Raw genomic sequence first — 27,743 nt, forward strand, 5'->3', positions numbered from 1 at the left:
CTGCCATCAATCACTCTTCTGACCCTCGGCCTTTGATCCCATTTTAAACAAACAATGTTCCATTCTAAACAAAATAACTACTAAAACTTCCCTTTGATCCAGTTAGCCTTTATATATAGCATTACTTCTTCCTACCGTTCCAAAAAGGAAATGAACATGTAGTTGAAGTATACACTATATATGTTTATCACTCTTATTTCTTGACATCTTGTATTGAAATGGTCTTCTAGGTTGAATCTGAAATCTCTTTTGAAAGCTACTATTAACCTCTTAATAACCAGCATCAAAAGTTTCTATCCATTTTTTTATTTTTTCTTTCCATTCTCTTTCCTTTCTTGTTCCTCCTCTCCCTCCTCTTCATTATCTCATTCTCTTCCTTCTCTCCGTTTATTTCTTTCTTGAATGACCTTCCTTAAATTTGGAAACATAATACTTGGACACAATGGAAATAAAATATTCAACTATTTATATTAATATTTGTCAGATGGGTATTACCATAATTTTAGGTAATATGGTTAACCTCTATCAATTTTTGTGATGTATGATTTAGTCCTGATTGGAAAACAGATATCACTCTAGATATTTCAAGGAGGGAATTAAGTATACAGAATTGGAGGGGCACTTGTGGTTTGGGGTCCAACATATGAGGTGCTTAGTAGTTGTCATCCATGCACACAACAAGAAAAAAAGGGATGAACAAACTGAAAATATGCAACTCTTCTTTGATCTGTAAGAGAATTGAGATCAGGGAAAACTTCTGTCCCCAGAGTTGAAGAGACAGACAGACAGAAAGAAAGAAGAGGTTTCTTTATGGAGGTTTTCTGTTTCATGGGAACTAGGACCAGGGAAAGAACACCTAAACTATAATTGGTGAATTGCTAGAGGCTCAGTGTGGACACGTTTGAGAATCAAAGTCTCCTAAAAGTCCCAGTTTTAAAGAGGCATTTGTACTGGCAGCCAGCCCAGGCCCCTGTGGCTGCTCAAATGGAAGACACCAGCCTATAAACCCCCAGGGCTGACCCCACTGCCATGTACATGCTTGAGGTTAACTCTTCTAGCTGTGTACTTGAATATTACTGGCATGGCTCCTATCACTAGCTTCTACTACCATGGGCATGACCATGTGAGATACTGCAGCCACTGAAGTGTGAACCTGCAGTCTAAGCCCCTACAGCTGTGTATGGGCTCAGATTCAGTCCCATGTCCATTTACTGGCCTGCACCACTGGGCTAACCTACAGCTAGCCCTTTAGCTGGGCATCTTGCACAGTCCAGCCCAGCTCCCAACACCAGCCTCTACTGCTGAACACAAACCCAAGGGGAGTCCCTGCAGCCACAAGAGTACACACTGACTGCTAGGGCCCCCAATCTGATTGTGGCCTGGATCTGGCCTTGGCCCTTGTGACTGCTTGTACCACTAAGCTCCCCTCCAGCTCGTCTCCAGCTGTGCATCCAGCACAGTCAGACCCCCATCACTTACATACACACTACAATGTTCCTATGGGAAGACTATGCTGCCACAGGAATGTACAGACATCCAGGGTTTCCACAGCTGCCTGTGGGCTCAGAGACAGCCCTATCTCCTCTCACTGGCCTGCATCATTAGGCTTCCTCCCAATTAGCCCCTCCAACTATGCATCTGTACATCACCGGCCTGACCCCTTTCACTGGCCTCCACTGCCATATGTGTGTTCATGGGGAGACGCTGCAGCCATAAAAGTGCACAAACACAGCAAGGGACCCCGCAGCTGCCAGCACACCCATAACTGATCCTAGCTCCACTGCCGGCCCTGGCCTTCACCACTTTGTGTGTGTCTGCAAACAGTCTCTAACACTACAAAGGCACCTGCAGCTGGCCCCTCACAGCTGAATATATGCACACCACCAGCTCCTGCCACCACCACTGCCTGTCCTTATCCCTAGCGCCTCATCCTAAAGATGCCACTGAACACCCCAACAGCCCTTGAAGCCACTGTGGGTCTCCCAAAGAAGTCATAAAGGATTGAGCAGTTGTCAATGTGGTGAATATATACAGTGGGATATGATGCCATTAAAATGGGGAATAAATTGCCATTTGTGACAACACGGATACATCTCGAAGGCATTATGCTAAGTGAAATAAGTTAAACAGGGTAACACAAATACTGCCTGATCTCAATTATATGTGGATCTACAAACATCAAACTCATAGAAACGAAGAGTAAAATGATAGCTCCTAGGGGCTGATAGGTGAAGGAAATGAGGAAATGTTGGTCAAAGGGTATAAACATTCAGTCATAAGATAAATAAGTTCCATGGTTCTAAAGTGCAGCATAGTGAATATTGCTGACAATACTGTATTGTATATGTGAAAGGATGAGAATAGAGCTTTAATTTTTTCACCATAACAACAACAAAATTGTAATTATGTTAGGTGAAGGATGTGTTGATGAACTATATTGCGCTAAGCATTTTGCATTATATATGTGTATAAAATCATCACATTATATACCTTAACATTACACAATGTTATATGTCAATTATATTTCAATAAAACTGGAAAAAAATTTTAAAATCTACTGTGCGGAAACTGATGCAATCCTAATATAGTCTTTAGCTTATTTAACCATATTATACCAATGTTGATTTCTTAGTTTTGATAAATGTACATGGTTATTTAAAATGTTAACATTAGGGGTGCCTGGGTGGCGCAGTAGGTTAAGCGTCCGACTTCAGCCAGGTCATGATCTCGCGGTCCGTGAGTTCGAGCCCCGCGTCAGGCTCTGGGCTGATGGCTCGGAGCCTGGAGCCTGTTTCCGATTCTGTGTCTCCCTCTCTCTCTGCCCCTCCCCTGTTCATGCTCTGTCTCTCTCTGTCCCAAAAATAAATAAAAAAAAAAAGTTGAAAAAAAAAATTTTTTAAATAAAAAAATAAAAAAATAAAAAAAATAAAATGTTAACATTAGTGGTAGCTAGGTAGACAGTACACAAGAACTCAATTATATTTCCAGCTCTTCTCTAAATCTAAATTATTTATAAAAAATAAATATCAACCCCAAATTAAAAAGAAAAAAAAAAGAAAGCAAAACAAAACATGAGTTCTCTAGGGACACCCAAAGATAACAAGAGAGACAGAAACCACAAGAGCAAATTTTACCCTCTTATACCACAGTTGCAGCAAACAATAAACACAGCATAACTCTGAGCCAGATAAATGTAAAACCGTACACTAAAACCTTTTTATCTAAGTGTTTAGTCCAGTACATTCCGTCCCACTTTCAACAACAACAACAACAACAACAACAACAACAGAATTACAAGGCATACTAAAAGGCAAAACACACAATTTGAAGAGACTGTGTGAACATTTGAGTTGTATATAAACCCGTTTTTAAGTTTAAAAGATAAAGGAGTTGAAAGTAGGCTGGATAATTTACAAAAAAGAAAAGAGGCAATACAAGGATTTGGCTGCTACTGATACCCATGAAATCTACAGCAGCTGCTGCACTATATAAATGCTTTTGCAACTACTATTTGAAATGGTACTGGGAGTTTTAGCCAGTGCAAGTAGACAAGGCAATTGGAGAGATAATAATCAGAATGGAAAAGTTATAAAGCTTGGTGGCAATGAATAAATTGAACTTTGGGGAAATGCAAAAAGTACATGAGGAAATTACTGTAAATAATAACAGAATTTAGTTACATAATAAGAAATACAATTACCAAGCAGATAAGGCAAGAAAAGTGTGAACCTCAGTCCATAGTTTTATTGTTAAAAGTTGTATTTGTATTTAAAAATATATATCCTTCATATATTTAAATGTATATACAGATAAAGCAAATTAATAATTTTATTAATGCTCTTCAGAACCAAGAAATGAGTGTAACAGAAGAAAAAACTAAAGTATAAAACCATAATTTCACTAAATCCCTTACATTTAAAACTTTAAATATCATTAGAGACTCATTTTCTTTTAAAAAATAAATGTTTACTTTTGCCCATGTAAAGACCAAATACCAGTAATAGTTCGGCAGAAACAAGCGTGACTAATGCCTAGAACTAGTGTCTACATATATTCTCCACTTAAAGGACACAAGGCTTCTTAATGAAACAACAAACCCTGGGTCTTGTTGAGATGTATGAAATGAAACTGTAATATCTTATGCCACAAAAGCAAATAAGCTTTCAAAGACAGATTGAAGTGTTCACTTGGCCAAAGAAGAGGTAATTGGGGCATTAAAAAAATGACTAACGTTGATTCAAACTGATTGAATATGTAAAAATCCAGTTCTACCAGGGTCAGCAACTAGGTCACCAATATCATTTAAAATGCCAAGCAAAGGGAAATAATTAAAAGTTAATCTTGTATTTTCTGAAATAATTATCACTGGTAACAACATAGCCCTCTCCGATGAGAGAAATTCCTTTCTACAGAAGTCCACCTAATAATTGTGGAAAGAAATAGAAAATCATAATTTTGGAATCCCTAATGAGAAACTAATTCAACCAAGTTTTCTTAATGTGCAACTATTTTATAAAATGCTTATAAAAACTTCATAATTCCAATAATCAAACAACATCACTAAAAGTGAAATAATCTATTATTATCTGGGATATGACAAAATATCAGTACATGCCACAACTTCTAAAGTGTTCCTAGCAACAACATTTGAACCAAAATCTAATTCAACAATTAGAAGTAACTTTTAATTCTTACTCAGGTGGATAGGGTGAATAGAATTGCAAGTTAACACCTCAAAGGGTCAGATAAACAATTGAAATTCTCAAACAAATCAAAATATGAAATTTGTAACCATTTTGTATTTTGTAACCATTGGGAAATTTACATAAAGTAAATATCAAATGATGCTAAGGACTTATTTTTAATTTTGTTATGGTGATATCACCGGTGCTATGTAATGGCCATTTTTTAAGAGATGTCAACTAATATAGAAGGGCAATGACATGCAGGAGATTTGTTCTAAAATATTTCAGCAGCAAAAAAGCTAACAAACACCAAAAAAAAAAAAAAAAAAAAAAAAAAGAAAAAAAAAAGTAGCTAAAGCTAAAGCACCAAATTACTGATATGAGTTGATCAGTTTGGGTGATGAGTCTTTAGAAGTTCATAACCTTCTTTCTAGTCTTGCATGTTTGTAATATTTCATAGATAAGAAGTTAAAAGCAGTGAATAAATAGATGAATGGCTAAAAAAAGAAAAAAAATAGGCTGGCAGAGAAAATAGAACAAAGAGTCACTATTCAAATTAAGCTTTGGAGAAAACAAATACAGAATAAGATCAATGCCAGGAATCCTAAAGCTTACATTCAACCAATAAAAAATAGCAATAACAAAGTCTGGAGCAAGATAAAAGGAAATTTTATTAATGCAATACAACCAGCTGCCCACCGGACTTCCTATGCTGAGAAGAAGTAACAATGATAATTTCCAACAGGTTAGAAAAGTATAAAGCTGCTGTCTGGATAGTTCTCTTACCAGGATCCAGGTGCTGCAGAATAGATCCTGAAGTATCTCCAGATAACCCCAGGAGACCAGAGGAAGACAAAATTGTAAATGGAAAGCATCAACTCCAGTGTAAGCTTCAGGATAAATTCCTAAGTATAGGTCACAGAAATTGGAACTATGAGAGAAGAAATAGCGTATCTGGGACAAGATTCATGACAATGACACTAGTTGAACGATAACGTCTAATAGGAACTTGGAATCTAAAGGCTTTGAGATCCAGAAAAGTGGAGATACAGACCAACTGCCATGCATCCATTCACCCTCCATAGTCAACAGAGGAAGACTACTTCTCCGAGTCTTAGGTGGACCATGTTTCTCCAAAGATGAAATCAAGTGAAGATTTATTTTTCATACCATTTAAACAAGTTAACAATAGAAGTAAAACAATACCAAGAATTAAAAATCCTTTCCAGCTACCCTTGACACAATTAAAGAAGGATTCAAGGTCCATCAGATCAAGAGACAATAAAGGGAGATACTTCCAATACTCCAGGCAAGGTGTTGAGCGGGAGATGGTGACCAGGTGTGGATCCTGTAGGTCCCAGAGGACTTGAGTTGACATCTTCTAGTGAGGGGGGTATTACAACTCTACAATGGGATTCCCAAACATTCAGGTGTGACAGCAACTTCACTTACTAGAGATACTAAATGTCAGTTCAAACTGCTTCAGAAATATATATGGTGATGTTGTTATTTTTTCTGTTTAAAGCAGTATATTTTATTGTTTTGTTTTCAAGTTTCTTGAGGTATAATTGACAAAACTGTAAGATATTTAAAGTGTAGAATGTGATGGTTTCACATATATAGTGTCAAAGGATTCCCCCCACCAAGTTAATACACATATATAAGCTGACGTTCTTAAAGGTCCAAGTAACTGTAGTTGTCATAATTTCCAGGTACATACTTTGGATTCAAAGTGTGAGCTACGGTCCCAGCATTGGTATCACCTGGGGATTTTTTTAGAAATAATGATCCCTTTACAGAACTATTGAATCAGCAACTGCATTTTAAGAATATTCAGAGACAGTCTATAGATACATCAAAATTTGAAAAGAACTGTTGTAGAAATCTGTGGAATTAGGAGCTAGATTACTCATTGTAAAAACAATTTACCAATCCTATTAAAATAAGTTAATTAAACCAAATACACTCTTAGTTTTCAAACACAGAATTTATACCCAGGTATATACATGTAGCACATTACAAATAAGTTGTACTACCATATTTTTACTTTAAAATCTTCAGGTTCCAACTAACAACTGACCAAAGAGAAAATCTCACTGTCGAATAGCATTTGATTTGGAGGTCTAGGACCCAAAATTAATTTGTAAATTGGGATCCTAAATACTTTACTATGTATACCATAACTAGCATATAAATATACTATTAAATATACTACTGCAATAAAATCTTACATTTCAGAATAAGAAAACACAAATTTTCAAATGCAAAAAGAGAAGGAGAGAAGAGAGAGAGAGAGAATGAGAGAACAGGAAATTAGGCGTTTTGAAAAACCAAATGAATTTAGTACAAAAACTAAATAGAAAATTTAATAGTCTCAACTGAGAAATTAAACACTTAAAAAATTATAGTGTCTCTAATATCCATAAAATAAGAAAAAAGACATTATGTGGTAAGAATAAACAGATTTGTGAAATTTTAATATATTTTTCTAAATTTGGAAGAAAAATTCAACTAATGGACTGAGTAATACTATGAACATAAATAACAATAGAAATTTGAATCTGAGGACAGAAACTGAATATTCTTCCAAAATGCAGGTGATATGAGCCAAAACGGAAAGTGTTAATGAAAACGTAAAATGCTTGATGATTCAAAATTTCTCTTATCCTTCTTTACAGGCATTTCACAGGGAGAAAAATGAGATACCTGAGATGCTATAAAAATAAAATAAAATTGTAACTGAAAATGTTCCAAAGCAGAAGAAAATAAATCAATTAAAATAAAAATCGAAAACAGCAACAAGTATAGAAATGTTTATAGGAAGAGGAAAATAGTTATCCACAAAGGAAAAAAGAGTCCAGTTGGCATCAAAATTTTCAAAAGCAACTCTGGACACAAAAAGACAGTATCAATTTTGAGTTATTTTTTGCAAGCTATAGAGGCTAACACTGGCTTTCTTAAACAAATAGGGGATTAATTGGAGAGCTGTTACAAGTGGATCATATAACTAATATCAGTATAGATGAGTAGGTTCAGAAATTAAAAAAAAAATAAATGAAGACATTTCACAGCTTACACTGCAGAGATAATTTGGTCAGTAAACTACTGTTACCACTACTGGGTGCTGCCCTTGCTGAGGGCAGACATGAACAGGGAGTTCCAGCTTCTCTGTCATCTCACCTTCAATCTCTCTCTCAATCTCTGTCTCTGTCTCTGTCTCCCCAGCTTCAGTGCTTTAGGAAAAACAATGTACTTGACTGATGCTTCTTCTGACGCTTATACCTTAACTATTAGTGGCTGATGAGAAGAAAAAGTCCTCTCATTATGATCCTACAGGTATGATGCAACAAAGCATCACACTAACATTATGAAACTTGGAAAGCTACCCCAAATACCAAGAATTGCCCTACCTTTTATCACTTGATGTTGTGATACGAGTAGAACCTCAGGAATCCCTATCGTCCATTCTTCTGTCTCCACAAGCTCAGTGCATGACAGAAATCGTAACTCCTCTCTCACCACCAGAATTAGTCATCTCAGAGAGTCAGGTAACTGCATATCTTGCGTAGGACTCAGGCACGAGGATCTTCAAATACACAGGAGGCAGGCTGACCTTCCAACAATAGTGGAAGCATGTTGATTCATAATGAGAGCACTTCATTCATAATGAAAGGATATTGTGATTCATAATGAAAGTACTTCTCTTTGGAGTTCTCATAGCATGATATCAGATTCCATAATCACAGGGGAAAATGGTAAAAATTACCTAGCAAATATTAGTGTATATTAGTGTCAACCCCACTTCTAATATTTGGTCTCAAATCTATGAAATTTGAAAATGGGAAGAACAGTAATCTAGTTTATTAGGTCAAAAAGTATACAATATCCTAAGGAATAGCACCTTTACTCTTCTGAACTGTAGTCTTCTAGCATTTCAATAAAATAGAAGGCTATATTTTCTGGCTGATACAGCGTTATGATAAGACAGGTATATCACATGGCATCAAGTCTTTATTTCCTTCACTGCAAAAAGAGTTTTTCTTCAGGAGCACAGTTGTACGATTTAATAAGTTTTAACAGATCCAGTAAACACACCGATACAATTAATAATAGAAATACGATGGGTAGGATAATGTGTCCTATGTCTGATCCTGCTGCCCCCACCGTTATAGGAAAAGTCCAAGGCAATTAATTTGTTTTCCATCTATTCTTCTTCTCCCCTATATTTAGTACCTGGAAAGACAGTAGCCCAGTCCTCAACTAATTTCTGCTTTAGGAAAAAGCTATAGGAGTCAACTCTTTATGTGAATGTGCTAGAAAACATGAAGTGTAGGTTATTAAGATAGAAGGGCATCTCACTGCAGATATGACAGACTCAGCAGAGGCTATGTTTCTGTCACTGACCCTAGGTTCCTTCTTTTAGTCATTCATGGACCCGGCCTGGTCCAGTGATGGCTGTGTGAATGCTGAAAATTTAAAACTGTGGGCAATATTGAATAAGGTTGAGGATACTTAAGTATAGGTTACCTCTAGTAAAACAAGAGACAACAAAAATAAAACAATGCATATGAGAAAATAAGATTAGGGGTCAGATATTTTTTTTTTTACTTTTTAACAATGTTTATTTTTGAGAGTGAGAGAGCAACAGAGAGTGAGTGAGTGGGGAGGAGCAGAGAGAGGGGGAGACACAGAATCTAAAGCAGGCTGCTGGCTCTGAGCTGTCAACACAGAACCCCATGTGGGGCTCGAACCCATCAACCACCAGATCATGACTCCAGCTGAAGTTGGACGCTTAACTGACTGAGCCACCCAGGCACTCCTTGATAATTTTCTTTAAGCAATAGTTCTTATGTTGGCCTGACAGGTGGCATCTTCCCTGATGGGTACTTATGTTTTATACCATTCACTGTGGCGTCCCTAAACAGAGCCTGATTCTCTATCCTTTTCAACAACATTGTAAATACACAATATTTTATAACTAAATATATTCTAATTTACAACAATTAAAATTAGTTGCATTTATTGTTCTGAATTTAGAACTCATACAGTAGATGATATCAAAAGTGAGTTAAAATGTATGGAACTGACTATAGTTGTCAGCGGCAGAAGGCAAAGAACTCTAGTTATTTGTTAATCTGTGGCAAAATATTTCACAAAACTGTAACCTGTGTTATTCTCAGTGGCGGCTCATGTTGCCAAGAACCTGAGCATTACTAGAACCATCCCGTAAATCTCAAAATGTAACTGTGTGTTGGATGCTGCTTTTGACTTTTACCAAATTATTGTAAGAACTGAGGCTCATTATAACAGGTGGTTGTGAAGACGCAGCCTTAGCAGGAAGTAAGACTGAAAAAATTTTCCCAAGAGACTCAGTAGAAGCCTGCCAAATCAAACAGCCAACTATCAGATATCAGATGCTACCTTTCCACCACAGCCTATAATTTTTATGCCCTCAAGTTTGCTACCATAAATCTAAGAGAGAGGAAAGGGCTCAGCAAAAAGGCATTGATAATAGACAAAGTCAGATTCAGTGCTTTGTCTAGACAAGGTTTTCCATGTGTTCCCTTGCCCGTATAACTTACTGAAAGAAAACAGATCCAAAGCCAAATCAGTTTCTAGTGATTTATATTGCCAAAGATACCACAAGCCTGGCCTGAAAAGCACAGTGGCTGTTTGATTCCTAAGGCAAACTCTGGGCTTCAAACCTGTACCAGATGGAAGCTGGCCGTGAAAGCCATACAGTCACAGTAGACATTGAGCAGGGAGACTATTCCCAGTGAGCAGAGCCAGAGTCTACAGAACACAATGAGACAGGAGTCAACCCAGAGAGTAAAACTAGTGTTTCTACAAGTAATTTACAACACTGCCAACATAGGCATTTTTCAAAATTCTTGCTTAACAATATTTTATAACTCCTGTGGATCAGGGAGTGCCTGGAATCTCTGATTCTTTTGTTTTCTTTTCTTCTTCTTCTTCTTCTTTTTTTTTTTTATTGTAGTGTAGTTGACACACAATGCTACATTAATTTTGGGTGTACAACATAGTGATTTGACAAGTTTAAACATGATGCTATGCTCACCACAAGTGTAGCTACCATCTGTCACCGTACAATGCTATTGCAATACATTGACTATATTCCTTATGTTGTGCTTTTTATCCCCAAGACTAATTCATTCCTTAACTGGAAGCCTGTATCTCCCACTTGCCTTTACTTATCTTGACCATCTCCCCATCCCCCACCCCTCTGGCGACCATTTGTTCTCTGTGCTGACAGGTCTGATTATGCTTTTGTTTTGCTGTTTATTCATTTGTTTTGTTTCTTAGATTCCACATATGAGTAAATTCATATGGTATTTATCCAATAATTCCACTACTGGGTATTTACCTAAAGAAAACAAAACACTAATATATATATATATATATATATATATATATATAGGCTTTTATGTTGCTCATACAGCACCAATGGATACTGGCTGTGAATTGTTAAGATATTTTTTTGTTAGATTATAGGTCACCAGACCACAAAATGCTACATCCAAAATGATAAAGTCTACACCACACTTAGAAATTGTAGACCTGGATATGGATGTGATAATTATTAGACTTGAGTTGCTTCATTTCAGGGAAGTTGGAGTTTGTGTTACTGCTAGAGGCAAGTCTGAGCATTGCTATGCCACATGTAATGTCCTCTTTTTCAGAGTACAGATGCAGAAGCCTCTCTGAGTTTTAGGTATGTTACTGAGGTCAGGTTTTTGGGAGTCAGATTTTTGGGCCCAACCACGACAGAACCAAGGCCAGACCTGAACGTCAAAGCACAGTCGAGGTTTTATTGGGGCAACAGCACTAGCTGAAGGGAGACACAACACCAACAGAAAGCAGGCCTCCCCAAACAAAGAAGAGGTCCTGCTTATATAAGAGGAAGTCCCCACTCAGTTTCCACCCTAGCACAATGCTAATAAGGGACAGAAAAGTGACTTGTTCTGATTGGTTGATATTGGCAGGTGAACTCAGGGAGCTCATTGTTTTTTAAAGCTAAGGTCTTTGAGGTTTGTGGAGCCTCTGTTTCTTCCATGAACAAAATATGGCTGTGGCTGTTGTTTGTAAGTCTTGCTTATATATTGGCCACATCCTGGTTTTGCTTGGTAAGAGAAGCGGTTCAGCAAAAACAGCCAAGAGGAAGTGTCCCAGGTATATAATGTTTTTCCTTAGGGGCCTGTTCCCATGGTCCCTGGCTGTGTAGGGAAGGCGTATGGTGACCAAGGTAGGCAAGACATGCTTTCTCCACTTGAAGCTAAAGATGTCAGTGTGATAAGTACTTGATAATGAGGATGTAAACAAAAATGATAGTTTTAACATTACTGTGAGAATTTACGTGACAGAGATACAATTATAATTTTATCTCATTCTTCATCAATGATATAATAATACTACATGTATTTACTCTTAATTCAAAACATCCTTGAAATGTTTTTTTAATGACTCTCCTCTCAAATTTTGCAGGTATAAAACTGTATGTCAGCAAAAAGTGACTGACAAGAAGAAAAGAGTTAAACCTGAGAGACCTAATGCATAAGAGAATGTTGGAGAGATTTTATTTTCCTTTGTCACAGATGGGAGAAATTTGAAGAGGACTAATGGTTTAGAGAACATTCCTATATACTATAAAATCTGGAGACCTGCCCATTAGAATCTGTATCTGTGCCCATAAAAGATCTACATCTTGAAATCAAAGCATCTGTCTTATATTTGTGTTTTATTTACATAGATTAATCCAGCTAATTAGCTAGATCTAACTAGAAAACTCTTATATATGCCTTTATTTGTTCTTAATAGATGGAAAGGTATAGGACTTTCTATGACAATATTATGTCAGGAACATAAAGTATGCATCTTTGAAACTGGACGTTCCTTGCAAGGATAAATGTCTTTTTAAAATCTTATCTTTGCAAAAATGCAAAAGGAAAAGTCATTTTTAACATCTTTTTAAAGGTGTTTTGAATTTAGAGTAAATGCAATGAAGTATCTCCATAGCCCTGATCAAGGAGAGGGATGAAAGTACAGGCATATGTCTGTCACTTAGCAAATTCTCATAACAGTGTCAAACCTAAATCTGGTGTAAAAAGGACTTGTATTTATGGTAGGAACTCTGCAAACCATTAACTGTTTTGTGTATTTGTATAAGCAGCTCAAAGTAATTTGTGGTAAAAGCACTAATGTTAATAAATTTCCATATCTTAAAAGACTTACTGCCGGTAAATTTGTGGAGCCACTTAAAAAATTTCAACCTAAAGACAGTTTTATCTTCTCCTTACTTGTTTTCTCTTCTTCTCTCTATTTCTGAGCTTAGAATATTTACTGTTTTGCTTCTTCTCAACTCAGCCTCTATTTCTGCAGATGGCCTAATGAATACATAAGCACCACATAACTATGAAAAGTTAAAATGGAGGAGCCAAAACCAGGCTAGCGAGCAAGGCAATTGTACTAAATCTACCTTTTCTGTAATATTCTGGCAGCTCAAAAATTTCCCGACTGAAATATTTCTTTGAATATATGCTAATTTTCATAGAATGAGATGCACTTTAGAGGACGTAAAAACAAAGTTTGCTCGTATTGTAGGTAGATACTCCAAGTGTGCACATATTTGTCTGTTAAGTATCTGCACAGAGACCTGTTATTAAGACCAAATTTGCAAGGAAACTTTGTTATATGCTTGGGCATAATAAGAATTCAGACACTTTTTTACCTATTATGGAAAAATATATACAAATGTAAAAAAACATAAAATGGTACTCTACCAAAATAAAAAACAAGTCTCTGAAATGATCCTGTGACTCCTAGATCTCTTCCTAAAGGAAAACTCTTTTCTGATTGGAGTATTCACTTCTTTAAGTGATCACTCCATAATATACATTATATGAATTTATATCTACTTTTCATATAAATGTTTTTTTACTCTCTAATGTCTTTCCATTTTGGAAATTAAAAGTTTAACTCACTCATGCTCATTTTACTATTGCTCACTTTTTTTTAATGTTTATTTTTTATTCATTTTTGAGAGAAGAGAGAGAGAGAGAGAGCAAGGGAAAGATAGAGAGAGAGAGGGACAGAGAGAATCTCAAGCAGGTTCTGCACTGTCAGCACAGAGCCTGATGTGGGGCTTGAACCCACGAACTGTGAGATCATGACCTGAGAGAAAATCAAGGGTTGGACACTTAACCAACTGAACCACCCAGGCGCCCTTATGGCTCACTTTCTATATTCATATTATTAACTTTATTTAGGTAGAAACTAATTCAAGTCAGTTAGTTAGTTTAAATTAGCATACTTTTATATTGCCTGGTTTCAAATCCTGACTAAAACTCTCTCAAAAAATATACACATATATTAGCATATATTCATTTTGAGAAAGTTACATGACTTTTATGTTTCTTAGCTTTATAATCTATAATGTCAAGACAACTGGCCATATTGGAGGCAGTTATGTGATTATGTGAGAGAATGCATATAAATTAGTTAGAATAATACCTGGCACTTTTTTTTTTTTTTAATTTTTTTTTTCAACGCTTTTTATTTATTTTTGGGACAGAGAGAGACAGAGCATGAACGGGGGAGGGGCAGAGAGAGAGGGAGACACAGAATCAGAAACAGGCTCCAGGCTCCGAGCCATCGGCCCAGAGCCTGACGCGGGGCTCAAACTCACGGACCGCGAGATCGTGACCTGGCTGAAGTTGGACGCTTAACCGACTGCGCCACCCAGGCGCCCCAATACCTGGCACTTTTAACTACATAATAAAATTATCTAACATTGTAATCATTTTGCCATGAAACCTATAGAAGTATACAAATATTTCCATGATAGGTACATTCCCACCTTTCGTTACATATATGTTAGACAGTATGATAAGCCATTGCTAACATCTTTTGCCTTTTCCACCTAATCTCTGTGTCAGACAAGATGGTTTCCAGTTACATTCAAGGATAAAATAACTTTTTCAATTATCAAAGTATAGTAATTTAATATTTATTTCTATAGACATAATTAGATCCTCCATGCTTTCCAGATAAATTGACCCTCAAAACTGAAAACCTTTGAAAATATTATGTTTACAGCATTATGGCTATGCTAACAATGTTGAATACACAAACCAAATTGGGAGTTAGAATTACATTATCTTCATCATGGCTTCATTGCCTTCATTCCTGCCGAGTTGAAGACAAAACATCTAAAATCATAATTTTAAATACATTATTTTTAAATTTTCCCTTATTCAAAATCAGGTCCCAATTTGCTTCATAAATGGGCCATACTCCTTTTAAATATTCTCATTTGATATTACTAGTATTCTTTCTTTTGTTTTTGCATATACAATGAACAAATGTCTTTATCCTAAACACACTGGCATTCTTCTATATTAAACTATAATCTCCAGAGACTTTTACCCTCCTGCTTTTCTCTGCTACAGCTGCTTTCTAGGACTGTGTTACAGCTAAATCCTGGGAGTTTATTCATTGCACTTCAGTCATAGGTCAGTATTTGATTTATATATGCATCGTATGCCTTAATTTTCTTGATTGTCTTCACATTTTGCCTTATTTGCCTTCACAATTGATTCCTATTTTGGTTGTGTTGAATCAAAATTTCCAAATCAGGGACACCCGGCTGGATCAGTTGGTAGAGCATGTGACTCTTGATCTAGGGGTTGTGAGTTCAAGCCCCACATTAAGTGTGGAGTTTAGTTAAAAATAAAATCTTAAAAAATAATAAAATAAAAAAATAAAAATTCTAAATCATTCTGTATTAGAAAGTTGAGGCATTTCTCCATTTAGTTATAGAAAAACGTGTAGACAATCTGATTTGCATTTTGTGGTGGTTAAATATATTCTTCTACAAATCTTTAAAGCTTATAATTTTATTCTTATAGTTTTGAAATCTCCGTGAGAATATGCTTTTCTATGGGCCTTTTAAATATAAGCAGCTTGACATTCTATGAGCTATTTTCGTTCGGACACTTATGCCCAATTGCAATGCTAGAGTGTTATCTACAGTTATCAATTCAAAATTGCTTTTCCCACTGTTTAGTCAACTCTTTTTTTCTTTCAAAACTATTATTAACATTAACTTCTCTGACATTAATTTTTGACATTTTACTGAGGTGCAATTGACACCCAAATTCACCCAAATTCACACAGGTTGTACAAGTTGTACAATATGTATGTTTCTGTGTGTGTCCATGGAATATCACCACAAAGTAATGAATATATCTATGACCCACAAAATTCTCCTTTCTGTCATTATAAACTAGTTTCCCTTTTCTATATTATTATATAATTAGTTACATTGTATATGTTCTTTTATTGTCTGGCTACTTTCTTCAACATAATTATTTTGACTTTCATTCATGTAGTCCTGCAATCAGTAGTCATTTGACTTTTTTGCTAATATCATCCCACTGAATAAGATTCCACAAATTGTTCATATATATAGCTGTCAATTTCCATCTGGGTTTTTTCCAGTTTTAACAATTACAGATACAGCTTTTCTGAATATTCATGCATATGTTTTCATACAGACATGATTTATTTAGTCTTGAGAAAATAACTAAAGTAGATATGTTAACTTTTTAAGAAACAGACTATTTTCCAAAGTCATTATACCCTTTTTCTATTTTTTACCTTCCTTCCTTCCTTGCTTCTTCCTTCTTTTACTCTTCCTCTTCCTTCTCCTCCTCTTTCTTCTTCTTCCTTCTCCTCTCCCTTTTCTCTCCCTACCCTATCTCTCTGTCTCTCTGTCTTTGTCTCTACTTCTCTCTCTCTTTCTCTTTTCCTTTTTGGTGGTTATTGCCTCAGCTTAACTTTCCAGTCCTACAACTTACATCCTATTGCCATCTTAATGACAAAAGTTTTAATCATAAATAGTTTTGTTATTCTCAGATAGTGGTGTTGCTTCATGGTATTTGGTTCTTATGTGAAATGTGTGCATGTGTGTGTTGGAAGGACTAAATGACTTCTCAAATTCCAGTATATACATTTATTATTTATGAATGCTATTCTACTCCTTCATTCCCTCATTTACCCAGTGTTCACTTTCTATAAGTTTATTTTTGTCATTCTTTGATTTCTTTCCTCCCTTCCTCCCTTTCTCCCTTCCTTCCTTCCATCCTTCCTTCCTCCTTTCCTTTCTTTCCCTAAAGAAATGGAGCTGTAGTGTGTTTTTGTACGATAATAATATCTTTACCCAAAATTGATTTCTTTTGATTATCCTTATATGATTTATTAATTTTATTTTATACTCATACTCAATAAAGAAGAATTGAGTTAATAAAAACAAGTAGTCTTTACGTAGTAAGTATGTAGCACTTTTTTCTTTATTTCTGAGCAATAATAATGATATTATTTCTCAATAAATTAGGGTTTAAAATACACAGATTGAAGTAAAAGCAATGTTAAATGGTTGAGTCTAAGAGGTAGAAGAAAGGTATTTGCTATCTGGAGTAATAAAGTTCAGTTTTATATAAACTACAAGGATAACACAAAAAAGGGTACTTAAGTAACAAAGCAAAACATATCTACTTCCAAATTCTATCAAGGATCTTATCATTATTTATAAGTGTTTTGATGGACTCAATACTATCAATTATATTAAAATTCTAGGAAACATAAACTGATAGTAGTTACCTTTCACTGGTAGTCTCAAAAAAAAGCAGAAAATATGTTTTTGGTAAAAGGTATCCTGAAAATATCTCCTATACTGCTATGCTGCTGGAGCTAATATGCATTGTTTGATGTTAACACAATGATCTTACTCCTAGCTGTTCAGGAGGTTTATTTGTGGGTCTTTTCAACAAAGAAACACTATGCAACTACCAATCAAAAATAGCTCAGAGAAGAACATAAATGTCTTTATATGTTAAAAAGTTTCATGGCTGGATTTTGTTGCCTAGTTACAGGTAAAAATAACTGTCAAGAAGAACTGTCTTAAGTACAAATACTGCTGTGTCACCAATAATCTGCATTTTAGTGGCATAAAAAATCAAAATGCAAATTTCATTATCCTCCAAGATTCCGTGCATGAAGAATTTTGATAAGGCATATTGGTGATGTCTTCTCTGCTCCATGATATCTGGAGCTTCAGCTGATAAGACTTGAATGACAAGAGGTACTTCAAGAAGCTAGGGGATGGAGAAAGGGGAAGTCTCTTATACAGTTGATGGGAGTACAAACTGATGCAACCATGCTAGAGAGCAGTATGGAGGTTCTCAAAAAGTTAAAAATAGAACTACCCTACAGGCAGCGATTGCACCACTAGGTATTTACCCAAAGGATACAAAAATATAGATTTGAAGGGGTACGTGCACCCCAATGTATATAGCAGCATTATCAACACTAGCAAAACTTGGAAAGAGCCCAAATGTCCATCAACTGATGAATGGATAAGGAAGAGGTGGCATATATATATACAATAGAATACTACTCAGCTATCAAAAAGAATGGAACCTTGTCATTTGTAACATAAATAGAGCTAGAGTGTATTATGCTAAGTGAAATAAGTCAGAGACAAATATTATATGATTTCACTCATATGTGGAAATTAAGAGACAAAAGCAGATGAACATAGAGGAAGGAAAAAAAGAGAGGGAAGCAAACCATAAGAGACTCTTAACTACAGCGAATAAATTGAGGGTTGATAGAGGCAGGTGGATGGGGGAAGGGTTAAATGGGTGCTGGGTATTAAGGAGGGTACTTGTAATGAGCACTGGATGTTACATATAAGCAACGAATCACTAAATTTTACACTTGAAATCAATTTTACCATACATGTTAACTCACCAGAATTTAAATAAAAACTTGAAAATAAAAAAAAAATAAATTAAAAAGAAGCTAGGGGATGCATTAGACTGGAGGCATCTTTACTCTCCTTTGCATGGTACCAGAGTTGTGATGACTCCAAGGCTAGAATCAAATAGCTCTTTCAAAAGGCATTCTATATGCAGGTTTTATATTTGGTTTGTACTTCTCTAAGCATAGTACTAGAGTCCAGATAGAACATCCCAAGAGGCAGCAACCAAATACCAAGGGTTGTGATGGAACAATGCACGGACTTTTCTGACTTAGGTTCAGAATTTACATGTTAAGTTCTATTCTCTTGGTTAGCCCAACCAACACTTAAGAGGATTAAAAGAATTTGACTTCATTTCTTAATAGGAGAATGACAAGACCACGCAGTAAAATTAGAGCCTATGGGATGGCTAATGTTATTGTGTACATCTTTGCAAAATAACATTTCCCACAATATTTCAGAAACATTTGACTGTTTAAGAAGAAATACATAATTCACAATACAGTTAAATATGTATTTATTATTACTTCTCATAATAGCTGATTATAGGAAATTTAATAAAGAACTATACCCATGAATAAAATGCAATAAATAAAATTTGCCTGTGTAAATTGTGGTAGGTAAGCAAAATCTTTGATTATTCTACATTCATGGATGGACCTTGAGGGCATTATGTTAAGTGAAATAAGTCAGACAGAGAAAGACAAATGCCATGTGATCTCATATGTAGAATCAAAGAACAAACTCATAGAAACAGAACAATTGATGGTTATCAGAAGCAGAAGGTGAGGGAAATGGGTGAAGATGATCAAAAGGTATAAACCCTAGTTAAAAGACAAATAAATTCTTTGGATGTAATGTATAGCATGGTGACAATGCTGTATTGTATACTGAAAAACTGTGAAGAGAGTGGATCTGAAAGTTCTCATTACACACAAAAATATTATAACTATATGAGATGATAGATAAACTAAATTCATTGTGATCATTGTGTAATAGATACATATATCAAATCATTGTTATACACCTTCAAACAATAAGTGTTACATATCAATTATATCTCAATGAAACTGGAATTGTTTTATTATAGAAAGCAAAGCATATCATAAACACTTGGATAAGTTCAGATATGCTTATAATAAAAGATATAATAATCAATTGTTTTAATTAATTTGTAGCACCAATATAATAAAAATGAATTAAACTTAAATTTCAGTAGTAAAAATAACTCTAATGGAAACCAAATATCATAGGAATAGGGAATTATTAAATATAAACACAAAAATGATTAACTAGAAAACTGTTATTTTGACAAAATAATTTAAAAGTTATTGGTTTGTGGGGCACCTGGGTGGCTCAGTCAGTTAAGCGTCCAACTTCGGCTCAGGTCATGATCTCACGGTTCATGGGTTCGAGCCCCGCATCAGGCTCTGTGCTGACAGCTCGGAGCCTGGAGCCTTCTTCGGATTCTGTGTCTCCCTCTCTCTCTGCCCCTCCCCCAACATGCTCTGTCATTCTCTCTCAATAATAAATAAACATTAAAAAAAGTCCTTTTAAAAGTTATTGGCTTGTAATGATAAAATACATAAAAATTTAATGAAGAAAATATCCACAAATAGACAATTACAATGAGAAAGACATATAACCACATTTATAAGATTAATTTAATAACTTCAAGAGATAATTTACTTCAAAATAATTCACTTCAAAAAATTTGAAGGTTTCATTCTAATTATCTTAGTTATTTGAGAAAATATAAACAGAGAAATAATTCAAGAACAAACTGTAAGTATCCAAGAACACTAATAACTATAAACATTACGAAAGCTTCCAAAAATACTTTCAGGGATAGGTAGTACCTATGCCATTTTAACTTTTCCAAAGTAATAAGGAGAAGGAAACTTGCCAATGGCACTTACTGAGTTAGCGTTACCTGAAACAGTAACAAAATGGAGATAGCACACAGTGGTATTACACACATTAATTTCATTTATACATATTGATGCAAAAGTTCTAAGCATGATATTACCTCATAGAGGCTATCGCATGCTAAAGGAGTTATGGCCATTCTATTAAGAAGTGGGTTCATTCATGGATAATAGATTTGTTAACGCTAAGACTGTTGTTCATACATTTCACTATGCTAAATAAAAAAAGAGAACATATATTTTGTTATGTGTTGAAAAGTCTGTTTCACAAACACCTCTCTCTGTCTCTTTTGCTTTCTTTCTCCATCTTTTATCCCTTACACTCGTTTTTAACATTATTCATAATATAAAGAGGCAGTAAGATACCTGTCATCAATATTTTAACATTGCTCTTAGAAAAGTAAAACAATAAAATATGATATTAAAATAGGAAATAATATAAATTTGGTGACACAATGATAATTATTTGCAAATGAATAGGACTTTCTACCAAAAATATCAGAGACAATCAACTGCAAAGCCATTAGAGATGATAAGACACTTTATTAAGATACATGCTGAATATGATTAAATTTAAATATGCTTCTCTGCAATAACTATGTTTGAAAATGTATTTTATTTTTAGCTATATAACAGATTGTATGTTCAGAAAAAAACTACCTAACATGGTTAACTAAAATGATAACTATTGAATACTGTTGGAAAGCCTTTTATTCAAATGCATGGTTGAGACAGAAAGAAAATAAGATGATTCAAAGTATTGTTCTATTTGATTAAATGTGGGTATTTGTATTTGGGAGTGAATTATTATTATCTAAAATAGACAAATAGGCATGGTCACTGTTTTCTGTGAGTGACATATTTACCAAAAAAATCAAAATACAAAATATAGAAAAAAATCATTTCTTCAAGCATAGTGTAGTCTCAATTACTCAAACTTTAGAAATAAATTGGGAATAATTATACGATGTTAATATCCTAAAATTACACGCACACACACACACACACACACTGAACTCTTATCAATTAAAAAAAAAAAGACATGAGAGATTTCCCATGAAATTAGAGGCAATTACCTAGTGTAACATTAATGCCAATACCACACAAATTAATGTATTATTTTAATGAAATAGCAAGCAAAATTACAAAGTAATTTTTTACTTCTAATTTGGTAAAAAATACCATGAAAATTTTCAAATGGAGGATAAAATACATTAAAGCCCACAATATGTTTGAAAACTGTTCCACTTGATATCTAATACACAAAAAAATCTCTGAATGAATATAAATGTCAGTTGCTAAACAACTGAAGAAGAGAGGTAGATACAGTTTTCTATTAGTGTGAGCCCTGGATAAAGAGTTTCCTCAGAAATATAAATTCCCTGTGATGTGCTTTTAAACACAATAGCAGAATTTTGAAAGACAATAGTTGACATTAATAATTCATCAAAAACATCATGTAAAATATATTTTGCTTTGTTTTCTTATTCACAATATTTAGAATTCACATTTTTAATAAAAATGAATGGTATACTTAAAACCACTTCACCATCTGTTGCCAGAAGGATTAGACTACAGTTAGCTGTTTTCTTTGAAGGAAGAGTCTGGGGATAGCAGGACAGAATGCCTTAGGGCAGAGCATCTTAAATTTTATCAAGGTAGTATCTCTAAATCTGGAGAAAAGTTTGCTTCACTCTTGGCCTATAGCCTAAAGGCACTTTCAACAAGCATGAACTTTATCTCAGAATTCCCCATTTTACCTAACATTTTAGGGGAAATCCTACATTTTTGTCATATAATATGTATATATAGTGGTATAAATCTTTAAAAATATTTTCCATGAAATAAAATAAATGCTACCTAACTTGCACATGCAACCTTCCAAATTTTAAGTATTAGCTGATAGGAAAGAAAGAAAAAGAAAAATTTATTTTATAGGCAAATAAGAGAATACCATGAACTGGTCAACTGGTATTTAGATAAACATTTCTGGCTTTCAATTAGAATTGGTCCAAACCTTAGAAATAGTGTTCATCCACAAAATAATAATGTGGTCTCCAGTTACAAAGTGAAATGATGATGCTATGGTTTATATGTTATCTACTATACAATAGGTTTATAAAATTTTATAGTTCAATCAATTATGCAGATCAAATGCAACAAAACAAAATCTATAGTTTTGTTTATTTATATTAAAAAATTTTAATACTTATTTATTTTGAGAGAGAGAGAGGGCACAAGCAGGGAGAGGGGTAGAGAGAGGGAGACAGACAATCCCAAGCAGGCTCCATGCTGTCATAATGTGGAGCTCGAAATCACAAACCTGCAGACCACGACCTGAGCTGAAATCAGGAGTCGGTTGATTAACCAAGTGAGCCACCCAGGCACCCCCACAAAATCTGTAGTGTTAAAGGATTAAAACTTGTACTTCTCCCTTCCTATAACTATCACCTTTCTCACATATTATTATATTTCCTCTCATTTCTGCTGTATTTCAATGTTTGGATCTTGTAGCCCATCTGTATTCCTTTACTGGGAAGAGAGACAAGTAAAATAGAATGTATGCATACCATAAAATATTATTTATCAGAAGCAACAAATTAGTTGTTCATATATGGTCATAAATGATCTTGAAGACATACTGCTAAATTAAAAAAAAAATTAACAGACTTACTGTAGATCCATGACAGAGTTTTATCCATGTCATGAAAGGTGAGTGCTTTCAAAACCACCTTTATTTCACCAGATAATTGTCAAACTAAAAATACAGATATTCTTTTCCTGTGAGGTTATACAAATTTTAAAATTTCTCCTAACTAAAGCACTTCTTTTGTTGCATCTCTGCTCACTTCCATTATCATCCCACCTCTTTTATTCTTGAGTTGTATTCTTCACAGTGCACTTGAAATTCATTATCACCAATTCTTTTATTTTGTACCTGTATTAGTTATGATAATGTTAAACCACAGCAACAAACAGACTGAAAACTTCTAACATATATAAAAGGGCAACTTTTGTAACTCACAGTTCATAGCAGTACTTTCGTATAACAAGGGCTTTGTTCTACATGGTAATTTAGGGATCTAGTCTCCTTCCAACCTTTGCATCTATCCAACGTGTTACAAAATTGTACTGCACCCCAGAATTGCCTGGAGGACATACTAAAACAAAGATTGCTTTGACTGCTCAGACCCTTTTTATCCCTGTATTTCTTATTTACAAAGTCAGAAGTAAGCCTGGGAACTTGATTCACCTATGTTTCCAGATACTTCTGATGCTGCTGCACTTTTGAGAATCCCTGTCCTGAGGTGTTGTCTCTGTTTACATACAGCTGGGGGAGATCGGAGAACATAGAGAAAGCACAATCATTCCTTATATCCAGGCTCTGAAATAATAATATTTGCCGATGTTATTCACATAACACAGGCAAAAAAGTTTCCATTGTGAGATGCAAGGAAGTCTCAGAAATGGCGTGTCTGTCTTGCAAGGCACTTCTAGGCAGTAACTGTACAGTATAGAAAATGGAGCAAACCGTGGGTCTCTCACTCTGGTCACCAAACCTATATACTTCTTCACACAGAAGAACAAAATCTCCATCTCTTATGCAAGCTCAACTCAAGTCTCATTTTGTTACAGTATTCCTCTCATCCCACTGTCTATGGGTGATGCTTAATCATCTCCATCCAGTTCAGAAGTGGTTCATTGTGATTCAGCCATGTATTTTTATATGAGAAAGGAAAAATTATGTGACTAAATCATTCAACTTCATGTTCAGTGCCCACTTACCAGTGCTCAAATTTCACGACCAGTGCTAAAGGGACACTGAGTGATGCTGAAACATATTGAATGGCAAGAAGTTATAAAGACATTAAATAGAGCATAATGTCCCTATAGACAAAAACTGATAGGCAGCAAAAGGAGTGCTACTTAACCTATCCAACTGTAAAAGGTAGGAAGGCAAGGATTGAAGACAAGATTCAGTCCTTTAGTCAGTACTGAGCCAATTTTGAATCCAGAACTCATTGGCATAATAAGATGTTAGCTCCCTAAAAGGAAAAACCCTATCAACATAGCAATTATACACTATAATGATTTTCCCAGTCTCACCAAAAGTAGCTATAGTCATTTACTCAGTAGATTCTACACTAGGCACAAAATAGGTATTTTGAGGACTATTGGGGATGAGTTCTGGTTGACACTGCTACTCAGAGACACGAATTGTGTTATAGATATCTCGTTAGCATGGGGACTTAGGGAGAACAGATAGCAAATGGGGCTGGGGCCCTGGCTAGGCTAGCTCGTGGTGGGCTCAATGAGCCCATAGCCCCACCTATTGTCCATTTCTCTACTCACCAACTACTACTACAGTGGCCAATTGGAGTAACTTCTATGTTGATTCCTTGGTGAAGTGAGAGCTATCACATTGGGAAAGCCAAATGAAACTCTGGAACTACCCACTCCTTAAAAAACATAACATCTGAAGCAGAGATTTATACACCTTGTGAGAAATAGCTCCTGGCATGTCACTGAACCCTAATAGAGACAGAACACCTAACCATGGAGCAACAAGTAACAATGCATCTGGAACTTCCTATTATGCGCTGTGTTTTGCTGAACCCACCACATTATAATTTTACAGAGTCCCATAGGTGGTCATAATTTGGGAATGTGTACCCTAGATTGAGCTTAAGGAGCCTAAGAGGACACTGAGAAGCTTGCATGAGTGGGTAGCCTAGACTTTCATGTCAGCACTAAGTTACACAAACTTTTCACAGCTCACATTTTTGTTTATATGCGTGTTCCTGTATGTTCAATTGAAGGAGAAAGAATAATCCTCAGGCTTCATTTATAATTGAGTTGGCTCACTATGTGGGTGCAAGCTGAAAATGGGTGCCATCAGCATTACAGTCATGTTCAGAGTGGCTACAAATGACAGTGGAAAGAAAATATTTCCCAAAGGGTAGAGCTGCTGACAGTGAAGCTGACCATCTACTTTGTGTGGTAGCAGAACCAGCACACGGATGGATGGCACATGGAAGTGGACACCAAGTGTGAAGATATTTGTGTCACACGCTGATGCCCATCATAAAGCATCCACCATGAAAATAGTATGGGATAACCAAGCAGATAAAATGACTTGGACATCTGATGTTAGCCAAACTTCATGTGCCATTTTGGGAGTGCCATGATAGGGACACAAATGGAATAATGGTTATGTTGTGAAGGTTAATTATAGCAAGCTTGGAATTAGCTTGAACTGTCTTGCTGAAGTTTGTGCACGGCAATGACCCTTAGTCTAGGCATGAAACATTCTGATTAATAGTGTTGCTTTATAACCATGGGTCTAAAGAGTTTCCAGCCCATTTGTTCCAGCTCGTCAGCACTGTTTATTGATAACAATGAGATTGATGATTCACACCTGGTCTCTGTGAGACCCTGGAGGACTCTGCTGTTAAAGCTGGTTATGTAGCAGAAATATGTTACATGGCCAGCAAAAAATAAAAAATAAAAATCTCCAGCCAAGATCCCTTTTTGAGCTCCCTAATTCCAAGGTGTTCCATGCACACACTGGTGGTTCGTGATCCAGGAAAAAAAGTGCATCCATCCATGGCCCTTAGAAATGGATTACAATAGGAGCCTGCACCTGATGTCTCTGGACCCCTGGCTGTGAGACAGACTTTGGATGTAATGCATTTGCTTACTTTAATGCTGTCATTGATATATTATGTCTGTTTGTGGTGATAAACTAGATTTGTAAGTATTTCATCTTGGATTTCGTGAATCTATTTCAGCAATCAAACCCTGCTTAACATCGACTGCTAGTGCAGTGAGTGGCAGAAATTGAGGCTATGAATTGACTCAGAGACATGGACTTGTACTTATCAAGGCTAATCTAGCTACCACCTCTTTGCAATGCCCAACCTGCCAGACAGACCTATTCTGAGCCCGCAATACTACACTATTCCTCAAGTATAAGCAACTTGGTGCCAAATCTCACTTTTCTTGAAGAGCCAGAATTTATACTGAAACATATTCCAGGTATAGGGTTGGCTTTCCCACCTACAGAGCCTTAGCCAACACTACTGCACGAGGGCTTACAGATTTCTATCCCATATGTATGGAATCTATACAGGTTTTATACTGCTTCACTACAAATTATCACAAACTTGGTGGATTAAAACAAAATACATTTATTATTTCTCAGTTTCTGTGGATCAGAAATCCAGCTACAGGTTAGCTGGATTCTCTGCTCAGAATCTTAAAAATTAAGAAGTTGGTTGTATTCTTTCCTGGAGCACTTAAGGGTCTTTGTCAAGCCTATGTGGTCATTGGTACAATTCAGTTCCTTGTAGTTGTGGGATGGAGATCTCCAGCTGTCAGCAGAGGACAACTCTCAGCTCTGACTGGCTGCTTACCATTTCTTGCCGCATGCCTCTTAATGATATGACATTTTCTTTTGTAAGGCCAATAGAAGAGAATCTTCTGTAGCTTCAAATATCTCTGATTTATTCTGTCTCTAATCTCTGGATCCTCTTTTTAAAAGGCTCACCTGATTAGGTAGGGCCACCCACACTAAAGGGGAGGATATACTTGCCAGTTGGAGTAACTCTTACATTGATTCCTTGGCCTGTGGAGAAAGAGCTCTCATAGTGGGTAAAGCCAAATTAAACTCTGAAACCATCCTCATTCCCAGTAAGAACAAAAAGTCTCCAGCAGAGATTAATATGTCTTTTCAGAAACAGTTCATGGTATGTCACTGAGCTTTGGTAGAGGTAGAACACTCGACCACGGAACAACAAGTGACCAAGTATCTGAAATTTCTCATCGTGAGCTATAGTCTTCCAGACCTATCAAGTTATAAGTTCAGCAGTGCTTATAGGCAGCCATAAAAAGAGAATGATATATAGTGGGTTATACAGTATATACGTATCAAGGGATGGGAATCTTGGGGACCACTCTAGAACTATCCTTACCACAGGATTCCAGGCAATAATGCATGCAACTAGGAGACTCACTTCATTGCAAAAGTGTGAGTGTGGAGGCATAACCAGGGAATCCACTTGCTGTATCACCAGTGTACTACTTAGAAATAGCTGGTCTCACAGAGGGCTGGAACACCCTTCAAAAAGCAAAGATGAAACACTAGCTTAGAGGCAGTCCTTTAAAAGGATAAATTGCCATGCTTCAGGATGCAGAATATGCTTTAACTCAGAAGTCTCTGCATCGCAGGGGCGCCTGGGTGGCTCAGTCGGTTAGGCATCCAGCTTCAGCCCAGGTCATGATCTCATG

The 27,743-nt window shown here is 35.8% G+C and overlaps 1 long non-coding RNA gene across 1 annotated transcript in view; it reads left to right on the plus strand.

Moving 5' to 3' along the window:
* The window catches only part of LOC131497218 (uncharacterized), a 28,212-nt gene extending 15,793 nt beyond the window's left edge, over positions 1–12,419 (plus strand). The window contains exon 2 of the long non-coding RNA XR_009254817.1: positions 12,189–12,419. This is a non-coding gene — a long non-coding RNA (uncharacterized LOC131497218). The remainder of the gene's footprint in view (positions 1–12,188) is intronic.
* The last annotated feature ends 15,324 nt before the right edge of the window (positions 12,420–27,743 follow it).

Source organism: Neofelis nebulosa, chromosome 1 (genome assembly GCF_028018385.1).
Source record: "Neofelis nebulosa isolate mNeoNeb1 chromosome 1, mNeoNeb1.pri, whole genome shotgun sequence".
In the NCBI taxonomy this organism is placed as follows: domain Eukaryota; kingdom Metazoa; phylum Chordata; class Mammalia; order Carnivora; family Felidae; genus Neofelis; species Neofelis nebulosa.